Consider the following 15,673-nt stretch of genomic DNA (forward strand, 5'->3'; position numbering starts at 1 on the left):
TTTGTACTTATGCTTATGCCTCTATAATACCAAATTTGGCTAACATTTCTGTTACACGTATTGTAGACGCGCTCGAGAACTACGAGCTGGAGCTCGCGGAAGAGGAGGAGGAGGAGGAGGCTGAGGTGCCCCAACTAAAGCGTAAAGCTAAGGGGAAAACTGGCGCAGGGGCCAGTAAGAAACAGAAGAAAGATGATGCCCCTGTTGCTCAGGATCCTCCTACTCAGGCGAGGGGACTTGAGAAAACCCAGGAGTTTACCTCCAAGTTTTCCTTGTCTTCCCTGCCTCAAAATGTGGGCAGACCTCCTGTCCACACGAGGTATGGTGCCGCCACCTCCTCCCTTCGCGCGGCGGAAAAGGGAAGCGGCGCTGCGCCTGCCGTTTCCTCTTCGACAGGTATACTTTATACTTTATGGTTTTATGAGCGCGATTCTGATAGAATTACTAATGAATCTTTGCTCACTCAAATGTTTATAGAGCCGGCGACCTTGGTGGATCAACCTCAGGCGCAACAAGGTGCCGAGGCTGCGCCGGATGTCGCTTCGAAGTCCCCTGTTTTACCCCCAAAAAGGGGAAGAATGGACTTCATGGCGATGTTCAACTCGCGAACGGCGGTGCGTCAAGGTATGTATTACGCTTTTATTTTCTGACTTTTCTCTTTTTAGATCAAGTCATGAACCATTTCTCTTTGTTGATTTTTTTATAGGAGTCATAGCTGGCGCACAAGCTGCTGGCGGCACTGCTGGCGCCGGTGCCAGCGCCGTTGGTTCTGCTCCTGCTCCTGCAAGCGCTGAATCTCCCCTCATCGGGATCACTAAGGAGCAGGAGGCCGTTTTACGCGCCGATCTGGCGGCGTCGAGACCTCCCTCACCTCCTCCTGCGCGCAGCCCTCCTCGCGAGACTGGTTTTGGGTCTTCCAGGTCGCAGGAGAAAAGGCCTGTTTCAGAGGAAGATGAGGAGGTTCAACTTGAAGACTCTGACGGCGGCCGCGCCAGCCCTGAAGCGCCACGAGATTTCGCGGCCCAGTCTTCTCATGGGGCTGGCGCTGACTTTTCTGCTTGCTCCCCGCAGGTATAAGTTCGTCTTGCTCCGCTGCGCGGACTTCCATATTAGTGTTTTGATGACTTAGATCATTACTTTGTGTTTGCATGAAGCCGATCACATTTACCGCCCGAGATGGAATATTACTGAGGACAGCTCATTTCAGTCCATGGGTGTGTGTGAGGACTTCTGGGCTCATTCTGTGCCTCCAGCTGAAAGGAGGTTTCAGGAGGACCGCGCTCGCGTGGACTTGCTCAATGACCATCTGTTCGCTGGGTCGGCTTTCTTTGCTGCCTCCCAAGAGCTTCGTTATGATTACGTAAAGGTACGTGATGCTCTTGCGGAAGCCAAGCAAGAGGCAAAAGTATCTGCTTGGAATCTTTCTGATGCTCGAGAGAGAGCTGAGAGACTCCAAGCAGAGCTCAGCGAAAACCGAGCAAGTGCCAATGCTGCCTTTGTGAAGCGCGGGCATGAGCTACAGGCTGCGCGGGAGAAGCTACAGGCGGCCGAGGCGGACGCGGCCAAGTACGCGCGGCGAGTGCGCGACTTGGAGCTGGACGCGGAGGCGCGTGACCAAGCTCTTGTGCAGTCTATAACTGACAAATCATCATTGGAGAGTGAGGTTGCGCGCCTGAAGAAGGAGCTTGCGGCCGCGCGGGCAGAGAAAGATGAAGCCTTGGCGACGGCAGCGTCTAGCCAGGAAGCACTCGATGCTACGCGAGCGGAAAGGGAAGAGGCCTTGGCGGCAGCAGCGTCCGACAGAGAGGAGCTGAAACAGACCAAGGAAACTGTTGAGTTGTTAAACTCTCAGATTCCTGCTCTTGAGACGTCTGTTTCTTCCCTCGCGCAGGATCGCCAATGGCTAATTTCACAGGGTATGACTCGTTGCGCTTACGCGATGAAATACTCAGACGAGTTTCAGACCCTTGTGATGGATTGCAACGCTGCCTCGCGCTTGGTGGGTCGAGCTGAAGGGTTCAAGGATGGTTGTGAATATAGCGTGCTGAAGAAGAACCCATCCGACTAACCTTATCAGCTCGACGTTGTCTGCGCAGACATGGCCGAGATGGAGGATAAGTATTTGAATACTCCCATTCCCATCCTTGGGCAGGTATTTTAACCTTAATGAGTTTACTTTGACTTATTTTCCAAGTCTTTTTGTACTCATACTTTTTCTTATGATTTGCAGATATCCGCGCTTGCTGACCAGCCCGATCTTGTCGCGCTAAAGAAATTACTTGACGAGTGCGAAGGGGCTGGTGGCGGCGATGATGGCGCGGGAAATGCTGCCCCTGCTAGCGGCTCTGGCGTGGCCAAAGGACCCGCTTCTGACACTATTGTGACAGAAGACGACTCCATTCAGGACGAACATCTTGACTATGGTCAGTTTGGAGATGACGAGGAGCGGGCTGCGCCAGATGCTGAGGGCGGTGATGAGGAGGGCGATGAAGAGGTTGACGTCGACGTGGAGACTTGAGAAGCTCTTCATGTTTTTTTTATTTGTAGTTTGTATCTCATCACTTTGTAAATTTGTAAACTTCAATGCTTTGGAATGAAATTTTGTTTTCCCTTTATTCGCATCTTGCGCATTCCCAATTCATCTCTTTATATTGCATGTTTGCTTGTTGAATATAAGATATGCTTGCACGTTGAAATAAGAACAAGGTTGTAAGAAAATTATTTTACTTAATCCTTGTCATATTGTAAGTGATTTTGCAATATCTTGATTATGTTGACACGTGCCTTGTCGTTTCATTATTCCTCTTTTGCGCGACGTTATCGCGCATTTATTATAGGGAATTATGAGTTTTTTAGCCTTTACGTGTCAGCATGTGTTACTCAGATATCCATTACAATTTCATGCGCGACCTCGACCTGAGACCTTAACAACTATGTTTTGGCATGTGATTTGCCTTAGTTGTGCTTAGGTATTTTTATGGTCAGGCTGAGCAGCATGTAGGATGGATGTTGTGAGTGATTTGAGCTAAGGCTCACATTATTGGGCTAAGGCCCTGAGCTAAGGCTCATATTATTGGGCTAAGGCCCTGACGTTTTAGAGTTAAAACTCGTTAACGCGTTTGAGCTTGAAGCTCGCGCATGTATGTTTTACTTCGTTTTATTTTTTGTTTTGATGTCAATACAATGTTGTCATATTGCTCAAAATTAATAAAGGTAAGTGTGAAACATGTATGCAAAAGGTAATAGAATCCACATTAAGAGAATATAGCGCGTATCATTATTCATAATGGCTTAAAGAGCCTTGATTACAAATTTGACAATTTTTACATGAAACATTTTCTAAGCTGTGCTGCGTTCCATGCGCGCGGGATCTTCTTTCCATTCAAATCTTTTAAAGCGTATGCGCCTTTTCCCAATTCTTCCGAGACTTGATAAGGTCCCTCCCAATTGGGGGACATCTTTCCCGGGGGTATCGCGCGGCTAGCTTCATTGTTTCGAAGGACAAAATCATTCTTCTTGAAGTGGCATTCTTTCACGCGCTGATTGTAATATTTTTCCAGTTTTTTCTTATATTTGGCTTCACTGATGATAGCCGCCTCTCTGCGCCCTTCAAGTAAGTTGAGATCCAACCTCCTTTCGCGCTCGTTATCAATCTTGTTCATCATGAGCACTCTATGGGATGGGCATTCAATTTCTGCTGGAATCATAGCCTCCGTTCCATAGGTTAGGCTGAACGGGGATTCGCCATTGCTGGTTTTGCTTAATGTCCTGTGCGCCCACAGGACATTAGGTAGCTCTTCGACCCAAGAATGGGATTCTCCCTCCAACCTTTTCTTCAGCCCATTTAGCAAGCTTTGGTTCGCGCGCTCCACTTGGCCATTCCCCTGAGGGTGGTATACTAAAGTGAAGATTTGGTTGATGCGCAATTCCTTGAGCCAGCTGGATATCTTTCTGTCAGTGAATTGTTTGCCATTATCGCTCACAATTTCCATGGGCAAGCCAAAACGGCATATGATGTGGCTCCAGATAAATTGCTTCATCGCCTCGGCTGTAATTTTTGCTAGTGGCTTGGCTTCAACCCATTTTGTGAAATAGTCTACTGCCACTACCAAAAATTTTACTCGCCCTTTCGCCTGCGGTAGGGGACCCACAATATCGATTGCCCATTTGTGGAAAGGCCATGCGGAGGTCACCGGAATCAAGTTGTTCTTTGGCCGCATGGTGTTTGGCGCATAGCTCTGACACGCTTTGCATTTTTGGATCTCTTTTAAAGCGTCCAAGTACATGCCTGGCCAATAGTAACCTGCGCTCATTGCCTTGGCAACCACCATGCGCGGGCCAGCATGTATTCCACAGATTCCTTCGTGTATCTCTTTGATCACATAGCTTGCTTCCTCAGCATCTAGGCATTTCATGAGCGGTCCAAGATAAGAGCGTCGATATAATGTACCATCAAGCAGTTCATAGTTCTGCGACTTGTGTCTTATCTTCCTCGCCTGTGCGTGATTGTCCGGTACCTTTCCCTCCTTCAAGAATTCCATTATTGGAGTTATCCATGATGAAGGGGTTGTATGAGTTACAAGGACAGACTTCGCTCCCACCGACGGGTTGCTCATTACTTCTACCCTGACGTCTTTGCCAAAGTGATCGAAGCTGGTTGATGCCATCTTGCTCAGCGCGTCGGCAGATTTGTTTTCACTGCGCGGAATATGAATGATTCTGAAGCAGTCAAATTGCTCGATGAGCTTTTTCGCCTGCTCTAGATACAGAGGCATGGTGTTCTCCTTGGCATCATAAAGGCCATTGACCTGTGCTGCTACCAAGTATGAATCAACATGGGCCTCTAGCTTTTTAACTCCGAATTTGTGCGCGATGCGCAGGCCAGCCAGCAGGGCTTCATACTCAGCTTCATTGTTGGTGCTCTTGAAGTCCAACCTGATGGCGTAAGTATATTCATGATTCTCTGGATCCACCAGTTTGAGGCCTGCGCCGGACCCTTCGTTGTTTGAAGCTCCGTCAGTGAACAATCTCCAAACATTTTCTTCATCATTGGCTCGCGGAGGGTCTACCTCACGCTGAGCCTCTTCAATTTTTCCTTCGGGGATTTCTGCGATGAAATCAGCTAAGACTTGTCCCTTTATTGCTGGACGGGGCTTATAGGCAATCGTGTGCTCTCCTAATTCCAGCGCCCATTTTGTCAGCCTTCCTGAGAGCGCGGGACGCCGCAAGACTTGCTGGATGTTGTAACCAGTCAGAACTTCAATGGGATGACCATTGAAATATCTATGAAGCTTGCGCGACGCGTGTGTTAGTGACAAAACTAACTTTTCCATGATGGAGTAGCGCGTCTCAGGATCTGTCAGCACCCGACTCACATAATATATCGGTGTTTGGATTCCCTTGCGATCCACCAACAACACTGCGCCGATGGCGCGTTCTCCTGCTGACAGGTACAGCGTTAGAGTTTCGCCAGGAAGTGGAGCTGTGAGCGCGGGCAGATTTATCAGACATTCTTTTATCTCATTGAAAGCTTGCTCAGCCTCAGGCGTCCACTTGAATTGGCTTTTCTTTAGGCAATTTCTCAATGTGTTAACGAATGGGGTAGATTTGCTTGCATGGTTCGCTAGGAACCTGTTGATTGATACCAATCTACCATTCAACTTTTGAACTTCTTTCATGGTGGATGGCGAGGGCATGTCAAGGATGGCCTCCACCTTCTCTGGGTTCACCTTGAACCCATCCTTGGTGACCATTACACCTAGAAATTTTCCCTCTTGTACGCCGAAAGTGCATTTGCTCGGGTTGAGCTTCATGTTTACTTCCTTTAGGCGCGAAAGGGTTTCTTCGATGTCTTTGAGCATTTGTTTTTCCTCCCTGCTTTTGATCACCAAATCATCCACGTAGACTTCTAGGTTTCTTCCAATTTGCTCGTTGAAAACAGCATCCATAAGTCTTTGGTAGGTGGCTCCTGCATTCTTCAAACCAAAGGGCATTTTTGTGTAACAAAAAACACCCTTGTCGGTTCTGAAGGCAGTCTTGTCCTCGTCTTGTGGCGCCATTTGTATTTGGTGATAGCCCTTATAGGCATCCAGAAAACATTTGAGCTTAAATGGCGCCACGGAGTCCACCTTCGCGTCAATGTTTGGGAGGGGGTAACAATCCTTTGGACATGCTTTGTTGAGGTCTTTGAAGTTAATGCACATCCTCCATGACCCGTTGCTCTTCTTTACCATCACAGGATTGGCTACCCATGTCTGGTATCGTATTGGGCGGATGATGTTTGCGCGCAGTAGATCCTCAACTTGCTCATTCATGGCCTTCGCCTTCTCATCCCCCATGACTCTCTTCTTTTGAGCAATTGGCTCTACAGACTTGAACGTGTTGAGAGAATGTTGCGCCAGGTCTCGCGGAACCCCAGTCATATCAGAGTGTTGCCATGCGAAGACCGACATATATGTTGTGAGCAATCTTTTCATTCTCAACCTCGTGTCGTCTGATATCGTAGCGCCAATTGTGATTGTTTGCTCTGGGAATTTTGGGTTGAGAATCCATTCCTCTGGCGCGTTGTCTGCCATTGGAAGTTTCATTCTCCCTTCCCGTGGTGTACTTGTTACTGCACACAAATGATCTCGGTATACAAATGTTACACCTGTTGGTGTTGGGAACCCCAACGCGCCGTGCGCTGGCGACGGTATGGCGTTGAATTGGGCAATCGTTCCTCTACCCAAGATCATATTGTGGCAAGAAGTGGTGGGCAAGACCAAGAAGTTGACAACTTCGGCTCGCTTGTGTTTCTCATCCCCCATAGTTAGTTCAAATTGTATTTGACCTAGGGGATGAATGATTTCATTTGAAACACCAGAGATTGGTGCATTCACAATTTCGAGCCTTGCTTGGTCTGCCGGATCCAACTTCCTGAAACATTGCTCATACATGATGTCTGATTCGCTGCCAGTGTCCACCAGGACTTTTGACACTTCATAATGAGCAATGTATGTAGTGATGACAAGAGGGCTGCTGATAGAAGGGCCTCCCCTGATTCTTGGGAAGATTACTTGTTGCTCGCGCCAATCTCCTTGGACTTGCGCGCCTCTCTTTTTTGATCTTTGCCCTTGCCTTCCTCCCTCGGCTACACAGATTCTTTTGAACTTTTTGCTGGCTGAGGCTCCTTCTGGTTGTTCATTTTCTGGTCTTGAGTTTTTCACCAGGTGAGCCAGCTTGCCTGATTTCACATCTTTTTCAATTGCATCCTTCAAGTGGTGGCATGCATCAGTGTTGTGTCCTGTGGACTTGTGAAACTCACAATACTTGCCACTGTTTGATGGTCCCTTATAGTGTAGTGGCTTGGGGCTTTTGAACTGGACATTCTCAGTGCTTAACACTTGTGAAGGCGTTTTAGTGAGGGGAGTCCATATTCTTGGCAAAGGTCTGTTAGGATCTCTGCCGCCTTCCCTCATGTCACCCTCTCCGCGCTTACGAATGTCTTTTTGGGGCTGGGGTGAGCTTGGTTGCGCCTGCTTTTCTGCGGGAGAAAAACTGGTTTGTTGCAACCTGGACCATACAGAGTTTTGTTTGCCCCTTCTTTCGTTGTTGCGCGGTGCTTCTGCTTGATGCCCTCTTTCTCTCGCTCTATCTTGGGCAATTTGTTTTTCATTTCGTGCGAAGACTCGCGATACTTCCATTAGCTTGGCCCAAGTGGTTGTCATGCCATCTCTGCTCACAAGAGCTCTGCGGAGTTGATCACTGCGCGCACCTTGTATAAAGGCCACGCGCAAGAGTTGCTCAGTGATACCTCCAATTGCCAGAGACTCCTGATTGAAACGAGTTATGTAGTCTTCAATCGTTTCATCATTCCTGCGCACGCAGTGCATGATGTCATCAGGGTCGTGCGTGTGTCTGCGCTGCTGTATGAAGTGAGCTTGGAACTTTTCCAATAGTTCCTCGAACCCATCGATTTGCCCAGTCGGCAAGCTTTCGAACCAGACACGCGCCGCGCCCGTGAGGCAGCGAGCAAACATGTGACACCATGTTGGCATCGTCCAGCTTTCTAGGTTTCCAGTGTTATAAAAACCTTGTAAGAAATCGTCTGGATCTGTTGTGCCGTCATATTTGCCCAAACCACTTGGCATTTTGGTTTTGTGCTGAATGGGAACCTTCGCGATGCGCTCAGTGAATTTTGAATGCTTCACCAAGATGGCTGGCCTGTACGGTGTGGTTACGTCCACTTGCCCTCTCACTGGTGGGCTGTACGGTGTGTACAGATCCAGATCGGCTTTGGCTCCAGGCGCCATGTTCATGTGCGCGCGGAGCTGTGAGCCTCCTGCATGAGTATCTCGTGTCTTCCTCATGCTGTGCACTTCTTCATCACTAAACTCAGCGTGTTCAGTGTGAACAGAGTGACCCTCTTCCGGCGCGCGCGCCCTTTTTGTTCCTTGAATGGTTTGCTTATCAAACGCTAGCCTGTGTGTTAAGTCGGCTAACTTTTTGTGTTTGACCAGCTCATTGTACTTGTCCATTAGACGCTGTTTCTCGTTTATGAGCCATTCTTTAGGGTCATTTGTTTCATCTTCTGGACCCATTGGTCCTTTTTGTTTCGCGCCGGTAAGATTTTGGAACGTGAGATCGTCTGGAGGAGTTTCAGTCTGGCTATGAGGAGTTGTGATGAAGGGATGGTTACTGGTGGTGCGCGTAGAATCACGCGGCACCCTCAGAAACTGCTGTCCCTCATTAACATCCTCACGCTCAATATCCTCCAGAACTTGATCGCTGTTACGAATACCAGAAACCATGGTGAAATTTTTTTTAGAGAACTGATGAGATTTTGTTGCCGTTGTAACAGGTGATGGCGCCAATGAAGAAACGTGGATCGGCTCACTGGTAGACGATCAACTTTCCTCGGGTGTGATTATGCTATTTCACCGATGGTTCTCTGGAATCTGGATTCTTCCACCTACAAAATGAACAGCACCGTAAACTTACCCCTCAGAAAGGGACAGAGGGGTCCTCTTTGGGGTAACCCTCCGGTGTGAGAATAAGAGTTTGTAGGAGAAGATAATAATCTGAGAGTAAGGAATTGGAGTGTATTGCTTAGTATAGCTTAATATTGCGTGATACTGTGTAATATATCATACCTCTCCTTGTGGAGTTGATGTGGTATTTATAGTGCTAGGGTTTCCAATGATTGGGCTCAGACCCAATTAGGGCCTTTTTGGCCTCTTCCTATTGCTTTGCGCCACGTGTCCTTGGGACACCTGGTGCTCTTTCATTGATTATTCTCTGACCCATGTATTTTACCTGACCCATGTGCAATCACGTGGTAGCACATGGGTTTTGCTGAGTTGTCCACCTTTCATTGGCAGCTGTCAACATCAGCATATTCTTATTCCTTAAAAAGATACCTTCTGGAAGGTTGTCTGACGTGCACAATCAAGGTTGTCCTTATCCTGATTTGGATAAGGACGAGGTTGATTATGTGCATGTGTGATATGCGCCTATCCTGAGGATGCGCGAGGTCTTCTCTTTATTCTCACGCGCAGATGTTTCATGCGCAGATGTGATATGCACAAGCATGTAATATGCGCCACGCGTGAATGCGCCACGCGCAGATGTGATATGCGTGAGCATGTGACATGCATCACGCGCGGATGTGCCACGCGTAGATGTGATATGCGTGAGCATATATGGTGCGTGAGCATGTGATACGCGTGAGCATATGTGATGCGTGAGCATATGTGATGCCTGAGCATATGTGATGCATGAGCATATGTGATGCCTGAGCATGTGATGCATGAGCATATGTGATATGCGCCATGCGCATAGGTTTTGGCTTTGTGCCTTCATAATATCTTGATTTCAAGCCTCTTATCTATATCTTGTGGGTTGACCCGCCTCGCTCGGTGTTGAGGCGGGTACATACCTCTTCAAGTTTGATATCTGCCCCGACCACGACCAAAACCTCTACCTCGGCCTCTTCCTCGGTTGACAAAACCGCAGCCTCGACCACCTTGTGCCCATTGACTTTAATCTCTATCATGTGTATCGGTTTTCGCATACAATAGTTTACTTTCTTTGTCAACCAAAACTTCTTGCCCTTTTATTCGTTCTTCAAAGGCCTTTAACCTTGATATGCAATCTTCGAACGTCATCATACTTAGATCTGCAACTTGTTCTATTGTGGCGACAGTAGCTATGAATCTAGGAGGCATGGCGTCTAGTCACTTTTTTACCACTACATTGTCTTCCAAATTTTCCCCCATACTATTAAATCTGTTGAGGATCTCAGAAAGCTTCCCCGCAAATTCCTCAACCGTATCGTTGGCTTCCATCTTCAACTGATCAAACTCGTGTTTTAGGGTTTGGAGCCGAGCTTGTTGAACACGTTCAGCCCCTAAAAACCTTAACCGAAATGACTCCTAAATCTCTCGTGCACTGCGAGTCTTAGCTACTTGGGCCAAGATATTTTCTGGAAGAGACTGATAAATCATGGCACGAGCTAGCTTGTTCTTCTTATCATCGACGTCATCTTCATTTTTTGGAACTACTACTTCCCACAAATCTTGGGCATCAAGAACGGCTTCCATCATAATCGTCCATGTATTGTAGTTAGAGCCCGATAGCTTTGGAACTGTCAAGGATGACGTACTCGGTTCCCTTTGATGTACAATGATTTGATTATGTGTTGGAGCACCACCGTCAGCCATACTTCGCGTCAAGCGTACGAAAACTTTAAACCTTTGCTCTGATACCAATTGTTGGAAAATAACAATTGGCACACAGATAACAAAGAACAAGATAACTGCAAAATTCTTATTCTTATTGAACTTATAAACTTCATCATATAGAAGTTATACTTATAGTGATGATAATAGAAAACAAAAGGTCTTAACGTAAATGAGAAAGTAAAATAACTTATTTAAGAAGGAAACCAAAAAGTGACCAACAAAACCCTTCAACCACCCATAATAAAGATTAATTCTTTCACTTATTACAAAAGTTCAAATGAACTACAATGCTCTAACCCTACAAGTAATAGACCCCGTTGAAAACATAAAATGTTGTTCAATATATTAAGGACCGAAACCATTATAAGGTATGAAGGAGACTTATCCCACATTGGTTGTATGAGCATGTGATGTGAGATTTATAAGCTAAATGAGTTCCCTCATCCATCAGACTAGTCTTTTAAGAACTCAACCCATCAAACTAGTCTTTTAAAAACTCAACCCAAAAGACTAGTCTGATGGATAAGGGAACTCATTTGACTTATAAACCCCACATTAGTTGCCTATGCAACCAATGTGAAGCAAATCTTATTCCTTGCAATGGTTTCAGTCCGTAACACAATAAACCTTCACCTATTAGGCTATTAATAAAATATTCACAATCTTTCTAGGAATTTAGGAATCGAGAGAACTGCCATTTTTGTCAATGTGGTTTGCTCTTTTTGTCATTTCCGTCCAAAGAATGCTTTTAGTCATTTTCGTCCTCGTGGTTTCATTTTCTTGACATTTCAATCGAAATCACTAACTCCGTTAGTTTTAGTCTGTTAAGTTAGTATGAAATGATAAAAATACCATTTTATAGCAAATGATAGCATTTGGAAGATATAACATATTATGTAAAGACTAAAGTTAAAAGCTCCACCAAATTGATTAAAACCACAATCTTAACATGTTCGAAAGGATCTTGATTCTGAAATGTAACTAAATTTCTCTAGTTTGCTAGTGAATGTAGCTTCATCAAATTGATTAAAATCTCTAGTTTGTGACACTAAAGTTGGGTACATGAGTCACAAGTGAGAAGAATACGAGGTTTTAGCTATCATATACAAAATTCCAATTTGCAAATTTTCAAGGTTCACGTATGAGTATAATATATTAGGTGATCCTTTTTCTAATTAGTGAAACCAATACTATTCTCATTTACATGCATCAAAACCGGATATATTAATGTGTGTAACATTAAAATATAACAAGTAATATTATGTGCTTTTTCATGTTATTATCAGAACTTGATAAAATATTTATAAACGTTAGAATTGTACACAAATATGCACTCTGTTTCTGGGAGGATTTTGGGATCCAGTTTCAAGTGGTAGGATTCCTAAGAGAGCCCATAAGGCCGTAACAACAAAGCTCTACAAACCAACATGTTATCTCCTAATCAGATTTCAAACTTTTCTCAAAAACCCTCATTCCCTTTCACAATAACAAATTCCATAAAGTCCAACTAAAATATTAACATTGTTTGTATATAATATATCTAAATACACACATGTGAGAGAGAATGACCCATAGGCCCACCACGCGGGGGGGACTCTACCCCACAACAGTGGTTTGTGGAGGTTTGTTGCCCTTGGTCCGCCCCCTTCTTGCCACATCACCTGTACCTAGGGCTTTGTGGGTGTTCTAATGTGTAATTTTTCCTGCTAGAGACACCTAAACACCCCCTAATACGCCCCTTATAGGGCTATACGGGGGGTTATATGGGGCCCTATACGCCCCGTATAGCTTATAAGGGACCTTATACGCCCTGTATAGTCTTATACGGGACGTATTGATGGTTTTTTTTTTAGCAAAATAGGGTGATGGCTCTAGAATTCCCCAATTTTTAACAACTTAAGTTTATAAACACGAATACCCAATATAATGAGTAATTGGGCATGCCATCCGAAGGAGTGTAAGATACAATTTTACCGCATCAATTGTGGGCTAGAAACCTCTTTCCAGTTAATAAACAAAATACACTCATCATCTTCCTTGGATCCCCATAACAAGTTTAATTATACAAGCAGCATAGACAATGACGGATCCAGGACTTTCTATGAGTGAGGGTAAAAAATAGGTATGATCAAAATAAGTCGGTGTAAAACAGGTCGGGCCAATATATTTTGTACTCATGAATTTGTTTAATGATATTTATTTACTTGTAAAGTATTTATGTTATGATAATATAGTTAATATCTTTGATCACCTCAAACATATATAGATAATAATGCTTATGAAATTTTAGAGTTATATAAATAAAAATGACTTATAAAAATAATATCTAACAAAATTGGAAAGCAAAAGGCTATTGTTAAAAATAAATAAAAAATAGCAAACGAAACACTTAACGATAAATCGACTAATCAAACAACATAGCATATTGTTTGTCAATTAAGTTTAGTTAGATTTTGTTAATGTGTAATATGAAATATTAAATCTAGGGTTGTTTAAAGATCAAATCAAACTAAAAGGTACATATTGTAACTCTATTGAATACAAACAAAGGTATTAATATCAAACTTAGCCTTGAATTCCTATTTTCTTTACCCACTTTACAGCTACCACTAACCTTCTCCATTTCTCTCTCTCTCTCTCTCTCTTAACATGTTCCCTAAACCCCATAACTTCCGATAAGAGTTGCATGTTCTTAAATTTTGATAATTTGTTCATCTTAAATGGGATTTTTTAAAGGTTCATGGGGGACATAAAAGAATTGCAAGGGGGTTTAAATATTTTTTGATACTAATATGTTATCTTTTTACCCTAATGACCTTCAACTAGTGGGGGTCTTTACCCCCTCTCAGGTGTGAATGAATCCGCCACTGCATAGATCCATCATATATAACAGAAGCATATGCATTCCTAATAGAATAGAATAGAAGCAATCAACAACTATTACACATAGGTTATTTGCAGCAGATTAACACTTCATGTTGAGGTTATTTGCAGAAGATTAAGCTAAATTCAGACTTGATAGTCAAATCATATTCAGTAATCAGATGCTAGCTAATTAAGAACAAAATCAAATCAGATTTACACAAATCAAATGAAGGTATGTATCTATCAATCGGAGTTCAAATCTCAGTAAAAATTCTTTTATAAATTTGTCAGAAAATGAAACAAAACCAGACGGAAAATCAAAAATACTAACAAATCACTAAATAACAACAAAATCACCAACTCATAAAATCATCTAACTGAACATAAAACGAATCGGTGAATAACAAACAATATACGATAATATATTATCATTTTCATTTACATTTATCAGCAAACGAATACATGAGAAGGCAAACGCAGTGACTCAGATTTAGAGAAGCAACTGTCGTCAAGAACATCACTCTGGCACCATCGGCAATCAATGTTTCTCGCACACTGCGATCTGGACGCCACGTCACCGCACTCCTGGATCTGGTTCTGATCCGTCTTCGGTCCAATTGCTCTCGGTGTTTGAATCAGAAGGAAGATGATGACGAAGATAGAGATCAGATGAGTGGATCGAATCGCCATGTAATTAGGGTTTGTAGAATGTAGAGTGAATTGAAAAGAAAAATAAATATAACAAAAGTTTTAAAAACAAAACATTTTTTTGGCCCATGCAGGTCTCGAACCTTCGCGTTATTAGCACGACGCTCTAACCAACTGAGCTAATAGGCCACTACGTTTGTTAAATGCTTCAGCCCTTTAAAAACAAATCGGAGATTCATATAAGTATTTCGGGTTGAATCAATAAACAAAAAACTAACTCATATAATTACTAGTGTCAATATATATCAATACTAATTTGGATGAACTTAAATCGTGTAACTCGAACACAACTCATTTATCTAAATGAACGAGTTGGCAAATTGTAAATGAATGGGTTAAATTGGTTAGCCGATTGAACTTATCAAATGTTAGTTTCTACTTCTATTCAAATTTTATATCGTTCTAAGACCGGTTTAATTAAACAGGTAAGACATATCAACCTAAACACTTGGAATATTAAACGTTCAGATATGGCAAGTTAAAACCTATTTTAAAGTCGTGTTGTGTAGTGTTCTAAGAATCTAAGCCACCACTTATCAAATGTTGGCCATAAGTTTTACTTGAATAAAGTGACTTACTTCAGAAATTGCGTTTGAAATTAATTACAGACGAATTAAGTATATCTTGAAAATAGGTTTTGACTGCCAATAATGTTCAAACCAATCCCAAGAGGTTTTTTTTTATTCTCATGCTTAACTTATCTTCATTATTTTTCATTGAAATAACTGGTACGTGTTCAATCACAATCCTGGCTTCCGCAAAACGAAGGAAAGTTGATCTTTATAGTTTCATGTTTTGCTTTCAAAGTTCTAAGTTATTTGTTGTTTATGTTGCAGAGAGTGCTCTTAAGGAAATGGCTAAGCAATTGGGAAAAAAGGACTGGAATTTTAGCCTGAACCTGTGTGACGGTACCAATTGGCAAACACCTTCTTGCAGGAGTGCTTCTAAAATCTTTGGCAAAGTTACCTTCAAATAAGCATATATAATAAGAAAAAAGCGTATGTTTATGTTCGGTTTAAACGAGCCAGATCGGTTTGTAATGAGCCAAGCCCAAGCCAGGTAGGCTCGGCGTGTTGGCTCGCTTTGCTGCCTCATTTAATTTAAAGCCAAAATTTTAAGATGCCAAAATTCTGATATATATTAATCATAAACTTTCTAGTTTAATGCAAAATCTCTTATTTAGCAGGCCCTTCATCATACACACATACACAAATAATAAAGGTTAAACAGTCGGTTCAGTTTATATGACAAGTTCCCAAGTGTCAAACCACGAACCTAATCATTAACCGCCAAACCGTAAAATGAACCTTTTAGATATCAAACCGGCCAACTTTCTTCATATTTCAGTTGGTTTCAAAGATTTAACACACCCCTAATAT

Source organism: Bidens hawaiensis, unplaced genomic scaffold, assembly GCF_021521415.1.
Source record: "Bidens hawaiensis isolate Kalapana, Puna unplaced genomic scaffold, B.hawaiensis_p1.1 tig00002186_1, whole genome shotgun sequence".
NCBI lineage: Eukaryota > Viridiplantae > Streptophyta > Magnoliopsida > Asterales > Asteraceae > Bidens > Bidens hawaiensis.